General features: G+C 44.3%; 1 protein-coding gene across 2 annotated transcripts in view; it reads right to left on the bottom strand.

Moving 5' to 3' along the window:
- RALA (RAS like proto-oncogene A) overlaps positions 1–5,189 on the bottom strand; it is a 30,110-nt gene extending 24,921 nt beyond the window's left edge. Inside the window, exon 1 of one of the 2 annotated variants that reach the window (XM_082045457.1) lies at positions 5,043–5,189. The gene's annotated coding sequence lies outside the window, so the exon portion shown is untranslated. The remainder of the gene's footprint in view (positions 1–5,042) is intronic. The other variant, XM_082045458.1, reaches the window with a different exon arrangement.
- Between the last annotated feature and the right edge of the window lie 8,350 nt (positions 5,190–13,539).

The raw sequence follows: 13,539 nt of genomic DNA, 5'->3' as shown, positions 1-13,539 counted from the left end.
AACGGGCTTCAATGGGAGTACTGGTAAAGAGCACGACTACACCACACGCAGCTGGCCTTTAACATTCCTCACAGAAGTTTCATGTCTGGAAGATGTCCGTGATTACAGCACCCTGTTTAATGTTGATAGAAACATTTCTGCCTGCCTATATGTGGGTGTTACACATAAGCATTCTCAGCCTGCTGGAGACAAGGACTGGAGTTAAAGATCAAGCCTAACAGTAGCACGGCGGAGTATTAAGTGGGCATTTTAGGGAGTAAAATGAAACAGGTACCAAGGTGTGACTGCATGGCTGATCCCTGCTACCCACATACTAAGCACAGGTGCCAAGCTCCTGTGCAAAATCACATTTTCGATAATTTACAGAAACACTTGTTTGGTCATACAATGTATTTACATGCCACTTTTAAAATGAAACCTTATGGGCCACTGCACCAGGCATTCCCACACACTTGCATCAAATTATGTAGTAAACTTACTGTTACAGAGAAAAATACATTAATGAATTGTACTTGTAGGAATACAAAGTATATTGTAATTGCCTGAACTGAGGAGCCTATATCACAAAAATAAGCATCAGCAATTCCACTAAAGTAACAATTGCAGAGTTACTATGCAACCAACTCTCTTTATATCTCTTGTTTGTGCTACCTTCTTTGCATTCTTGGCTCTTCTCCATATTAGCATTATAAACTGATTACAGCATAGCTTATTTTGAATTCTCTATAGTAACTGTCTTTTTCATTACATCTCCCCCCTTTATGTTGTCTAACCTCTACAACACACCTCTTTCTCCATTCTTCCCCTTGACACACAGCTTGGACACTTCAGTGTTGCCCCAAGGGTGCTGGAAATTTTGACAGTCAAAACTAATCCTGAACAAAACATTAGCAGTAAAGACTAAGCCACCCTCTAGACAAAGGCAATAAATTCTCACATTGGGTCATTCTAAGGCAGTGCTACTTAGCTCATACTACTTTACTTTCCAGCTTGCTCTCACTCCTAAATACAGCACTGTTTTTTCTGTAGGAATTTCAGATTTTTCTGCTGCTGTGTAGAGCTCCTAAGACTCAGCAATATAAGCCTAACCTGCTGGCTGTGGGTTACACATCTACCAAAGAGATTTGACAAGCAGCTGTGCCCACTGACAAATCCTTGGTTGGTAGGTGCTTGCTCTGACTCACAGTAGTTAAGAAAACACAATGAGAAGCAAAACAGGATTTAATAACTCCCCGGTCTGTCTGTAAGGCACAATTGCTATAGTTAAAGTGACTCTAAGTTTTTTACACACACAAAAACTAGAAATAATTTCAGACTCTGCAGACAGTAAGACTTACCAATAACATTTTACAACCACCCCAAGAGCCAATTTTAAGTACGACAACAGACTAATAACATAAAACCATTCCTTCCCTACTTAGTAATTTATAAAATGTAAAACATTTTGCAGAACATTCAGTGAAGGCAGAGTAATTATACCAACTGTTCCGTTTCCTTAGTTCCTCACATCAATTCTTCATAAGGTAGGAAGGAGACTTAAAACAGTTGTCCCATAATTGCATGTGTGATGTGGGCAGAATCACACAGAATCACAGAATGTTAGGGATTGGAAGGGACCCCAAAAGATCATCTAGTCCAATCCCCCTGCCAGAGCAGGAACACCTAGATGGGGTTACACAGGAAGGTGTCCAGGTGGGTTTTGAATGTCTCCAGAGAAGGAGACTCCACAACCTCCCTGGGCAGCCTGTTCCAGTGTTCTGTTACCCTTACTGAGAAGTTTCTTCTCAAATTTAAGTGGAACCTCTTGTGTTCCAGTTTGTACCCATTACCCCTTGTCCTATCATTGGTTGTCACTGAGAAGAGCCTGGCTCCATCCTTATGACACTTACCCTTCACATACTTGTAAACATTAATGAGGCCATCCCTCAGTGTCCTCCAAACTAAAGGGATGCAGCACCCTCAGCCTTTCCTCATAAGGGAGATGCTCCACTCCATCATCTTAGTTGCCCTGCGCTGGACTCTGGCAAATGCCTTACTGAAGTCAAGGTAGACCACATCCATCACTCTGCCATCATCCATCCATCTTGTTATGTTCTCATAAAAGTCAATGATATGTTCACAAGAATGCTGTCACTAGCCTACCAAACTACCTGGTTCACTTAAAATAGATTTCAATTGAGATGCAAAATAATTTCAATAGCTTGGAGCCATTAGAAGTTTACTAAAAGCTGGCTGTAAGCACTCTCAAGAGGGTGGGAGTTCCCTGTACAAAACATACCAGGGATGTGATCAGCAACTCATTTTCAGGACCACTATATCCTATAGCACTTTCTAGGTTGGCAAAACAAACAAATCTAATCACAAAGTTCCAAGATTTTTCTCATACAATTATTTCTTCTTCATTTGTGAAACTGCAGGGAAAACAGCGTCATTAGCAATCAGCCGAAAAGCAGTTGCCTAAACAACTTTTTACGTAACGAGACACTGTATCTCACTATTTTTCGATACCAGAGACTGCCATACATCAGTTTCCAAGACAGCAACACCCTTTGCCTCAGCAATTACCTTCTTCCAAGTCAGATGTACTTGAAATTTAACAAGAGTAAAAGCTCATCTCAGATGCAAGATCCCTGTTTCATGGTAATCCCTTAGAAAAAGTAAATGCAAGGACATCAGTGCATGACTTGACTGAGGTTAAGAACACAACTGTTTTTATGGAAGTCAGTCTGAATACAGAAGACACATGGACCACTTCAGGGTCTCCAACACACTCATTTAACAGTCTTATGTTCTTCCTTGATTGCTTTCAGACAGCATTGCCTTATCCTCACAGCCACATCTCTCCCTGTCTCCTTCCCTAACTCCTTTTTCTCCCAAATAGCCTAGTATTTCTGTGGGTTATTTATGTAAAGAGTACATGCCCACAGGTGACACAGATAATAATAAATGCACAACTGGTGGACATTCTAGCTTTCTCTTCCATGGCTAAAGATCCTCTCTTCAAGGTCCTAAAAAAAAAAAAAATCACATTATTTCAACATTGTCAAAGTGCATGCAACTCAAAATACTGACTCCACCTTAAAATGGCTATATTTTTTTCCCTTCTTCAAATTCAGAACATGACAAAGTGAAGACTGAGATCAAGGAATTTCCAGTAGTAAAGGAGTATATTAACTATTTAGTATCACAGCTTCTTTAACCCCTCAGTTGACCTCTCATGCAGTGGACGGAATGCTTTTTTTAAATCTTTTAGTGCAACAGTATGTCACATTCTCCCATTTTTACAGAAAAGTAAAAAAAGGTAAACATCACTAGCACTGGCAATACCTATAACTCCTACCATTTGGAGGCTTCCACAAAAAATGTTTGACAAGCTGCCTCACAAGCACAGACTAAAGGGTTTGAAATTATGTCAGAGATCTACACATCCCATAGTTGTTCTTCATTCTATTAAGAACGCTCACAGTTTCCTAAGATTTAAATGTTTAGGCACATGCTGTTAGATGAATAAACTGGCTGAAAATAAAAGGCCTTTCAATTAAGGATCCAGGTACAATCACTCTTAGTTGTATTGATAGCTAATAGAATGTCAATATCTTCTCCCAGCCCATGCAGCTCTTCTCCAAGGAGCTCCTCACTTTTCAGTTTAGCTTTCACTGGAAAAGACAAAGAACAACTGACAGCTTTTTTGTGCAGACTGCTCCATAACCTGTCACCAGATACTAAAATGCCAGCAGTGGCACATCTTGCTTCCACTTGTGGAAGTGTATTGGTTTGCACTGCAGAATGCCAAGTCTCTTTCCAATGAGAACTGGAAATGCAAGCTTGAAACAAAACATTAGCGTCACTTTGAGTCCGAAAAAAAAAAATTTGGCATTCTTTCTGCCAGGATGGTCCAGTGATGTCAAAAAGCAGACACATGCATCATACATAAAATTGTCCCTCCAGGTGACTCTTGGGATACATACGACCCACTTAACATCTTCATTTTGAAAGAGACTCAAGTAAGGGGAAGGAGCTGAAGCTATCAGCTTCCATTTAAAAGAAAACCAAAAGTAAATACCAAATTATTTACCTAATCAAATATACGAGCGCTCAAAGGCTCTTTTACTTAATAGCCACACTTTGCACTTCTTTTCCTTTTGTTGCAGGCAAACACAAGCTACAGTTAGCAGCAACGCCTTTTAACGCGTACTACTACAAGAAAAGAACTGTACACGAAAGCGAGCTGCAATTAAACGTTGCAGAAACGCTGCTCTTTACTCGTCCTCGAACTGCAGCACACGCACACACAAGCACCCGCCGCTCACACGCTGACACGCCGCCACGGCAGGAGCCGTCGCCGCAGCTGCCGCTCCGTCCATCCCGGCCCGGGGACGACAGCTCCGGCTCCTTCCCCGCCGGCCCCGAGGCGCGGCCCCTTTGTTCGGGGCGAAGGCGCTGCCGCGCTCCGCCCTCCGCAGGTGCGGGCGTTGGCCGCGGTCACCCCGCGCCCTCAGGACGCGGCCGCGGCGGGGACGCCACACCTGCCTCACGCCGCCGCCGCTCCCGTGGCAACAGGAGGCGGCCAGACCCAGCCGCACCCACACCCCGGGGGCTCCGTCGCCCCGACACCCCCTCCCGGCTCCCCTCACCGCCCGGGCGGGCAGCGGCAGGCCTGGGGCGGGAGGCCCCCAAGGTGGACGCCCGTAACCTTCAGGGAGCAACCGGGTGCCGGTCACCGGGCCCCCACGGGAGGCTCCGGGCCACGCCCGCCTCTGCCCACACCTCAAGGTGCGGCCGGCCGGCAGAAACCGCCGGCCAGGGCCGGCAGGGCAGCAGCCGCGCCCCAATACCGACCCACGGGCGTGGGGGACAGTGGCGGGCACTGAGCCGCCGGGAGCCCCCACCCGCCCGCCCGGTCGCTCCCCCTCCCCGGGGAGGGAGGGCGGGCGGGGAGGGGTCCCTATGCTCTCCCACTCCGCAGCCCCCGTGGCGAGTCGCCAGGCGGCTGCCCCTGACCCGCGGCGCGGCCCGTCCGCCCCGCGCTGCCCCCGGCTCACCTGCGGCGGCGGGGCGAGCTCCGCTGCCCGCTGGACGAGCGAGTGTGGAGGGCGGGGCGGGCGGGGGGACCCTGGTGCCGCCTGGCGCCGCCCCCGCTCGCAGAGCCGGCGGCGCGCGCGGCCCGCGGCGGAGGGCGGGGCCTGGAGGGAGGTGGGGGGGGGGGGGGGCTGCGTCGCGCCGGCGTCCGCCGCAGAGGCAGGAGCGTCACCGCGCGCAGCCCCGCCCCTTACGCCGCGCGAGAAGAGCCAGGCGCCCGGCGCGCAGGCGCAGTGGTTGCGCGGCCGCGCGCGGCGAGGGCGGGCGGAGCGGGGCAGGCGCGCGCGGCGGGGCACGGGCCAGTCTGTCGGTGCGCGCGGGCGGGACCAGCTTCCGGCAGAAGGCGGGGCGGCCCGCGGGCAGCTGCTTCCGGCAGAGCGGGCGGTGGGGCAGGGCGGGGCTGGGTCGGGCCTCTGCACACCGTGGCCGCTGCAGGTCCGTTAGGCTGTGGCGGGTGACGAGAGGCTGTTCCCGAGGGTCGCGCGGGGCCCGTTCTTCTCAGCAGCTGCGTCCTGAAGCGGGGGACACGCCCCCACCTCGGCAAGCCCGCTGCGGGCTGCGTCCCGCTCACCCCAGCAGCGCGTTAGCTCGGGAGCCTAACGGCGGCAGAGCGCCTGCTTCTCCGCCATTCGTTTCAGCTGAATGTTTTAAGGGAGACAGGGAGACAAACACCGTGGCTTCATGTCCGCTTCTCCTTCCCCCCCCAGCTAATCCCCGATCTGGCGAGTAGATGAGGCATGTTCTGCCATGGTAAGGAGATAAGTTCCTGACATCTGTCGCTAGATTTATAAACACAATTATTTTTAGTGATGAAGGCAGAACATCAGCTTTCCTCAAGGGATAAGTACAAGCTGAGGAAACATTTAATATACTGAATTTAAGAAGAATTATCCTCGGCAGAAGGGAATGTGAAGCACTGACGTTGTTAGGAGGTCTTTTGTAGTCATGTACCAACCCATGCATGAATAAAATAAATAAATAATAAACAGTTTTATAGATGCCTAACAGAACAGGGAGATATGAGAGTTTCCATGTGAATAACAAAAATTCAGATAATAATAATGAAGCCTTAATAACTGTACCTTTCGCTGTTAACCATTTACTTAAATGGGAGCTTTCTGTAAACACAGCATGATTTAAACTCAAGTGATGTAACCTAAGTATAATATAGAAATTGACTGCTCAGTATGTTTTTTCGTTTCATCAGGCTGCAATAATTCAGGGATGACACAAATTGTGTTGATTCCTCCCCTCCTCCTCACAATTACTTGGCTGAAGGTAGTTTGTAAGTTTGAAATTTCCAGTTTCTAACACCTCAGCTAGAAATCTTGGACCTCAGTGTTCACAACATGCAACCATTGGGTTTTATTTGCGAAGCAGGTGCACTTTAAAATCTTTGTTGTTCTTCGTGCTCTGTTTTCTGCAGTTTCTGAAATATTGGACATTTAGCCAGTGTTTAGGCCATGTCCCTCTAGGATTTAGTTTCATTTGTCTCATCTTTAGCTTGATGTACTTCATGCATATTCCACAGTCTGAGAAACTGATTGCAACAAAGAAGCAATCCAGATGCAGTCAGTTCTGATTAAAATACTAAAATTTGTTCATTTACACAAAGAGATGTTAGATTCTGTTAAGTGGAGAGGTGGGGAAAATGGGGAGTGGGGAAGGAAAGCTGGTAATACTGATTCAACAGAACAGCCAAAATAACAGCCAACAGCCATTTTTGATATTTCATGACAGGGAAAAATTTGCATTCTAGCTATGATTAGCCTTCTCTTGAGACCATGAAAATATTGTGAGTCCTAGCATGACCCTGTACATGTATTGATTTGGGGGTCTTCAAGAAATCCTCATGCAACTTCTGCAGCCCTTTGAGGCTGTATTATTCCTTAACACGTTCCAGAACCCTTCTGTTGGAAGAGTGGCTGAGTCATAGTTAAGGTGTCATTAATACTGTGGTCTGCAGCCATCCTAGTGCACAGAGGAACCAAGAATAGGATGTTAGTTTTGCCTCCCCTGATTATACCCTGTCTTCCACACCTGCATTCAATCACACCCTGAAATCACACAGTTTTTAAGATAATTAGTTGCAGAAAAGGTGTCACTGGTGGTTGACAAAATGGACATGCAGTCACTTCTCCCTCTCTTATTCCCTTCATCTTGACCAGTAATCATACCCCTTCCCTTCACGTTGTATGAAAGGCAAGTTCCATTGCTGAAGCTAACCAAGTCTTTGAATTTATTTTAATAGCAATTTGGGTCACACCTAAAAAGTATAAAGGACATTTTTTGGCCATTAGTGTTACAGTTCACAGTATCACAGTATGTTTGGGATTGGAAGGGACCTCAAAAGATCATCCAGTCCAATCCCCCTGCTGGAGCAGGAACGCCTAGGTGAGGTCGCACAGGAACATGTCCAGGCAGGTTTTGAATGTCTCCAGAGAAGGAGACTCCACAACCCCCCTGGGCAGCCTGTTCCAGTGCTCTGGCACCCTCACTGAGAAGAAGTTTTTTCTCAAATTTAAGTGGAACCTCTTGTGTTCCAGCTTGATCCCATTACCCCTTGTCCTATCATTGTTTGCCACCGAGAAGAGCCTGGCTCCATCCTCATGGCACTCATCCTTTATGTATTTGTAAACATTAACAAGGTCACCCCTCAGTCTCCTCTTCTCCAAACTAGATCAGGAGTGCACCTCTGAAACTAAGCTCTAGGTTGTTCTGATTTACTTCTTTTTGATTTGCACTGTAGAGTGGTCTTGGAACGGGTAAATCTGATTTGTGTAGGATGGGACACTGAGATGCACTGAGTGTGCCTCAGCCTCTTGGACATTCTGTTCATGGGACCAGATCAGAGCTAGTCCAAAATAATCTCTGCACGGAAGACACATAGTGTGGTTGCCAGGTCCTTGGTGCCAAATGTTTCACTCAATGCTGCATGTTAATGGCCATGGCCTTTGTCCTTTTGGTCTCCCTTTAGGAGCTATCTTGTTTGAGATGACAAATGTCATTTTATTTTGAATTTTTGTCCCATGGCCCAAACTACATATCATAATGCAATAAAAAAGAGATTATAGTATACCTCTCATCCTCTGTTTCTTAAATGTCCCCTAGGACCTAGCCTAAACCAAGTGGAAAAAATGAACTTTAAAAAAACCCCAACTTTGATGCACAATGCAATTGCTAACCATCCACAACCTATACCCAGGCTGTCATTAGCAACAATTGCCTGCCCTGCCCCCCCCCCCAGCTCCCCAGGTGTATATACCAAGCACGATGTCATATGGTATGGAATATTTATTTGGGCAGTTTGGGTCAGCTGTCCCGCCTGGTTGTGTCTTTTTCTGGGTTCTATGCAACAGCAGCCTCCTCACAGAAAACTCCTTGACTTGGTATAAACATTTCTTAGCAACAACTAAAGCATTAATGTGTTATCAACATTCTTCTCATACTAAATCCAACACACAGCAAAATACCACTGCTAGAAGTAAATTAAATCTATCCCAGCTGAAACTGGGAAAATTGCTTATTGCTGTCTGGTGTTCGAATGCTACAGCGGGCACCTAAAACCATAGAGACAGTGTAGTAGCCATTCGCAATGTGGCCCTAAGGATGTATGTAGTGACTGTCCTTTGTTATGTATTAGCGTATGTTCCAGTACAGCTCTGCACATAAAATACTTGCAGAGAAAAATTACAAAGTGTAATTAAGCAGAGATGTAATTAATTGTTCGCTAGTAATATTTGCATTATGTACCATAATACAACTGAGAAATCAACTGATACTGACAAGAATTTAACTTATTTTAAAAAGCTAAAGATACAGTGGACGTGTCAGACAAGACATCTAAATCTTTGGGGAAAAGCATTGATGTGCAACTTCCCAGGGAACAAAAAGTACTTCTTCCCTTTACTTTAGCACACATTTTATAGCACACAAATATATCCAAAGTAGGCATAATTTAACACTGTAATTTTATCTTAGATTTCTGTTCGCATGAATGAATGAACCACATTCTTTGGAAAAAACACCTTATCATGCATAAAACATCTATTCTTCCTTCAAGATCTCAATAAATCTTCCAGGGCAGGACTTCATTTTTCTAAGAGACAAAATAGAAATGGAACAAAACCACTTAGTGGTTTTTGAGGGCACCCTTCTATTTCAGCCCAGAATCGATTAGCGTGGCATCTGCTGGGTCTGTGGGTGTGTGGGCCTCTGTGTTGTCAAGTATTTCTGAACTGAAATCAATACAAGGAGGTAGGATTTCTTGGTATTACAGGTAATTCCTTCTATGCTGGTGGCACAACTGTATTAGAATTTATTAGACATTGTTTTATTACCAATGCATAAGGATGCATGAAGTCTATTTGTGATTTAATGGAGTTTCTAAGTAGGAAGACTGAAGGAATGAAACCATCCAACTCAAATCCACTATGGATTCTGGGGAGAATCAGCCCCCCAACAAAAGGGGAGAGCTAAAAGCTTTCACTCGCCTCCAGTTTGTACTAGTTGTGAGAAATCAGAAGTAACAATGAGTGAAGAATATGGCAAACTATTGCTTGGCTAATTATCTACATACTCATACTTCCCAAGTTTGTAACTCTGTGTGCTTTCGTGTGTGCTTGTGTAAGGGTTTTAGGGGCGTACTATATTTGAGGTATATCACTGGCCTGCCCAAGTGCATACTTGGTACATAGCTCCCGCTTTACACGACTGAGAGCAATGGCTGCCTCGAGAGGGTGGTGCATGCATTTGTGGGTTGAATCTCCCTCTGAGTGTGCCTGTTTCTCTCAAAAAAGTAGCAGGAGAATCTGATGAGATAAAGCTTATTTGAGTGCCTGCCATTTTGGCAGTACAGATCCAAGTCTGAGGGGACAGCCTACTGAATTCAGGTACTCTGTGCTGGCTTTTGCTAAAATAGAGTTCATTTTCTTCATAGTAGCTCGTATGGGGCTATGTTTTGGATTTGTGCTGAAAACAGTGTTGATAATACAGGGATATTTTCATTATTGCTGCATAGTGTTTACACAGAGTCAAGGCCTTTTCTGCTTCTCACCCCACCAGAGAGTAGGATGGGGGTGCACAAGAAGTTGGGAGGGTACAGAGCTGGAACAGCTGAGCCAAACTGACCAAAGGGGTATTTCATACCATATGATGTCACACTCAGCAATAAAAGGTATGGGAAGAAGAAGGAAGGGAGGATATTCTGCGTGATGGTGTTTGCCTTCTGAAGTAACCGTTAGGCGTGTTGGAGCCCTGCTGTCCTGGAGATGGCTGAACACCTGCCTGCCCATGGGAAGTAATGAATGAATCCCTTGTTTTGCTTTGCTTGCATGCACAGCTTTTGCTTTACCTATTAAACAGTCTTTATCTCGACCCACAAGTTTTCTCACTTTTACCCTTCTGATTTTCTCGCCCATCCCACCAGCGGGGAGAGAGCGAGTGGCTGCATGGTGCGTAGCTGCTGGCTGGGGTTATACCACGACATACTCTCACAGTGTTACTGATCTGCCCTCATCCTGGCCAGTCCACTCGCCATCCATTTCCCATACCAACTTTAATCTGCCTTTTCTGCTCAGAGGTTAAGCTCTACAAGGTAGGAATAGTCTTTCTTTCTCTGTGCTTTTGCAGCATATACAACACAGGGAATATTTTTGTGATGTGCACAGGTAAACATCAACTATTCTCCAAATGAAGGAATTGAGTCCAGATTCTCAACACTACAAAAACCACAAAGGTTGTGTGGGCAGTTGCTCCTGCTACTCTTGCTCAATGCAAGGACATCTTAATCTGTCAGCTAACAGAGGAGCTTCCCATCATCTGTGACTGCCTACAAACCTGTCACACCTGTCACTCTACACTTGCAAACAGATACATACTCCCCAAAAACAAGATAGTGGGATTACTGTAGTAACTGTTGGGTAATGAGATACTTGCATTTGCTTATCTCTACTAGCTGTCCAAATGACATTTTTCTCAGTACACCATCTGAGCTAGTCACGGTGCTTAGCACTCATAGCTTTCTTACCATTTTGAAAAGATAATTTATCCCTGAATGTTTTGTGCCTATAGAGAAAGTGCAGTGAAGTGACTTGAATAACAATGAAATGAAGAGTAACGATGAGCTTGCAGTCATTCATCTTGTCATTCAAAAGAGCTGGGAGAAAACACATCATTCTAGTAGGTGACTAGGAATCTGGAAATCTGAGGTTTGAGGGTTACAGCACAGTTGGTTTATGAGATGTTAGAATAGACAAAACATTATTAGAAACATAGTTAAGGAATTACCAAATGTTTAAAAATATACAGGTACTAAAATGTGTAATACAATGTTTAATGTATCTATTTTTAACAAGTCTTCGTAGTTTAATTAGTTTAGGTTTTAAAACGTAAGATACAAAAAAGCAGTATCAAATTGCTTAACCAGTACAGAATAATGTAAAATGTGTAGTTTATATGGAGTGCCTGTCTGCATGGCACTGATGCAACATCTTTAACTGACATTTGTTGGGATGGAGCTCCTTAATGGTACTATCTTTCCTGAAAAATGTGTCCTTCCCACATAGTATTTTACTGAAATCAGTATTTGCTATGGAGTGCTGTTTCTTTTTACAGTCTGCATGTTATATAACCCTTGTCCTAATACATATTCAATCAGAACACTTAAGCCTAACAATCATCCCCAAACCAATATTGGTTTAAAATAGCTCAAAGTAGACCTAAAGTCATTTCACTATTCTGTCATGAAAACAACACATAAAAAAATTGTAAAAATATTTTTTCTAATCTTAGATTTCTCTATATAATTAATTCCCTTATCTTTTCCTTTTTATACATTTTCTGCTTTCTACAGCCTTCATTTTCTATTGCTCCTGGTTTTCATACTTTATATAGTTTCATACTTCACGGGTTTTTTGTGTCTTTTTACAGCCTTTCCTCCTGTGTTTCTCTGGTCTCTCTCCCCCTTTCTTTCTTTCTTTGAAAGTTTATTTCTTGCTTCTGATAGGGATGTGCTACAGCGGAGTCAGGTAAACTGCAGTTTGGTTTCTAGTTCTGTGACTGTGGCCAGGAGCCACTTCCTCTCCCCATCTCTCTGGCAAAACAAGATCATAAAGCTGGCCTCCTATGTTCTTAGCTTTGAGACATATTGGTGGAAAGGTCCTTTAAGCACAATTATTCTCTTTCTCTATTTCACCTCTTCTCTATCTCAGTTACCTCCTCAATGCTTATCATGATTTTCAACTCCCCAGCTAACTCTTAGCTCCCATTCTTTCCCCCCTCTTCTAACAGTAACATTTTCAATGTGGACCTCCAGCATATTATGGTTATTATTAATTCTGCAGAATACATGCCAGCTGCATTCACTTTCTTGAAGGAGAACTGTTGTGGCTCTTAAGTGATGGGTTCCATTGATTTCAGCTGACTGATGTCAGTAAAGAACACAAATGATAGTGCAACACCTGATTTTAGTTATAAAAATGATCAGAATGGGCTTAGAAAGATGACAGATGTGGGATAAACAACAAATGTTTGGTTATGAACACCAGCCACAGTGTCCTATGAAAGGAAAAATGTGTGCTTATGAAGCCACCTCTCCCATGTTCATTCACGAAGTTATTTAAATCACGGTCACGTGTCTTTAGTAACTTTGGGAAAACACTTAGACAAGAACAACTTGGAGATAACGCTAATGTCAAGCAGAAATGTTAGCCATATCTTGACTATGCTCCAAAGAAAATATATGCCTTGTCAGTGTCAATATATTTCTACATTCATGGCCATTTGCTACGAACCTATTTTTTTTTTGATGTCTATCTCTACAGGCTTTGGAGTGTTAGAAGTGCCAGAAGTGTTACTCAGAAAGTCATGAAGTAAAACTGGTTCAGTCTATATGGCTGTTGAGAAATAAAATGCAGACACCAACGTTCTGATATTCTCCGGAACAAAATGTTTACTGTGGAGATGATGTAGAGAGTGAAAGAAAGGTGACAAAACATACTGTAGTAATTACGGGTTGTAAAGCCATAAACTATAGATCATAACAGACTAAGCTATGGTTCATAAAAGCTAAACAGCACTTGGTTTAGCCTACCTTAGATGAAAAAGCACCTGGCATAGATAAAGGAATTGTTGGAATGCTCACCATTTTTGATAAACACTGATTCACATTCCAGTTACATGCCCATTTTATAGCTCTGTCACTGCTGATCACTCTCATATCCCTTGGGGCTTTCTGAAAGAACACAATATTACCTCTGATCTCCTGAGTCAGTATCAATTCAGACAATCACAGCGACACCTTTTACACATCCTGCAGTTCTAACTGGAACCACTAGTTTTTCACTGACCGTCTCAGGCTCCAATTCTTTATTTAGACTTACTGTGGGCTGTTATGTAGCTGCTGTTTTCTCTGATCAACAGTTCAGCTGAGGGCTTCTGGAAAGATGCATTTCCAAGAAA

The sequence above is a fragment of the Streptopelia decaocto genome, assembly GCF_964273445.1.
Source record: "Streptopelia decaocto genome assembly, chromosome: 2".
In the NCBI taxonomy this organism is placed as follows: Eukaryota; Metazoa; Chordata; class Aves; order Columbiformes; family Columbidae; genus Streptopelia; species Streptopelia decaocto.
The sequence above is the reverse complement of the archived record's forward strand: the minus strand, read 5'-3'. Positions and strand labels throughout refer to the sequence as shown.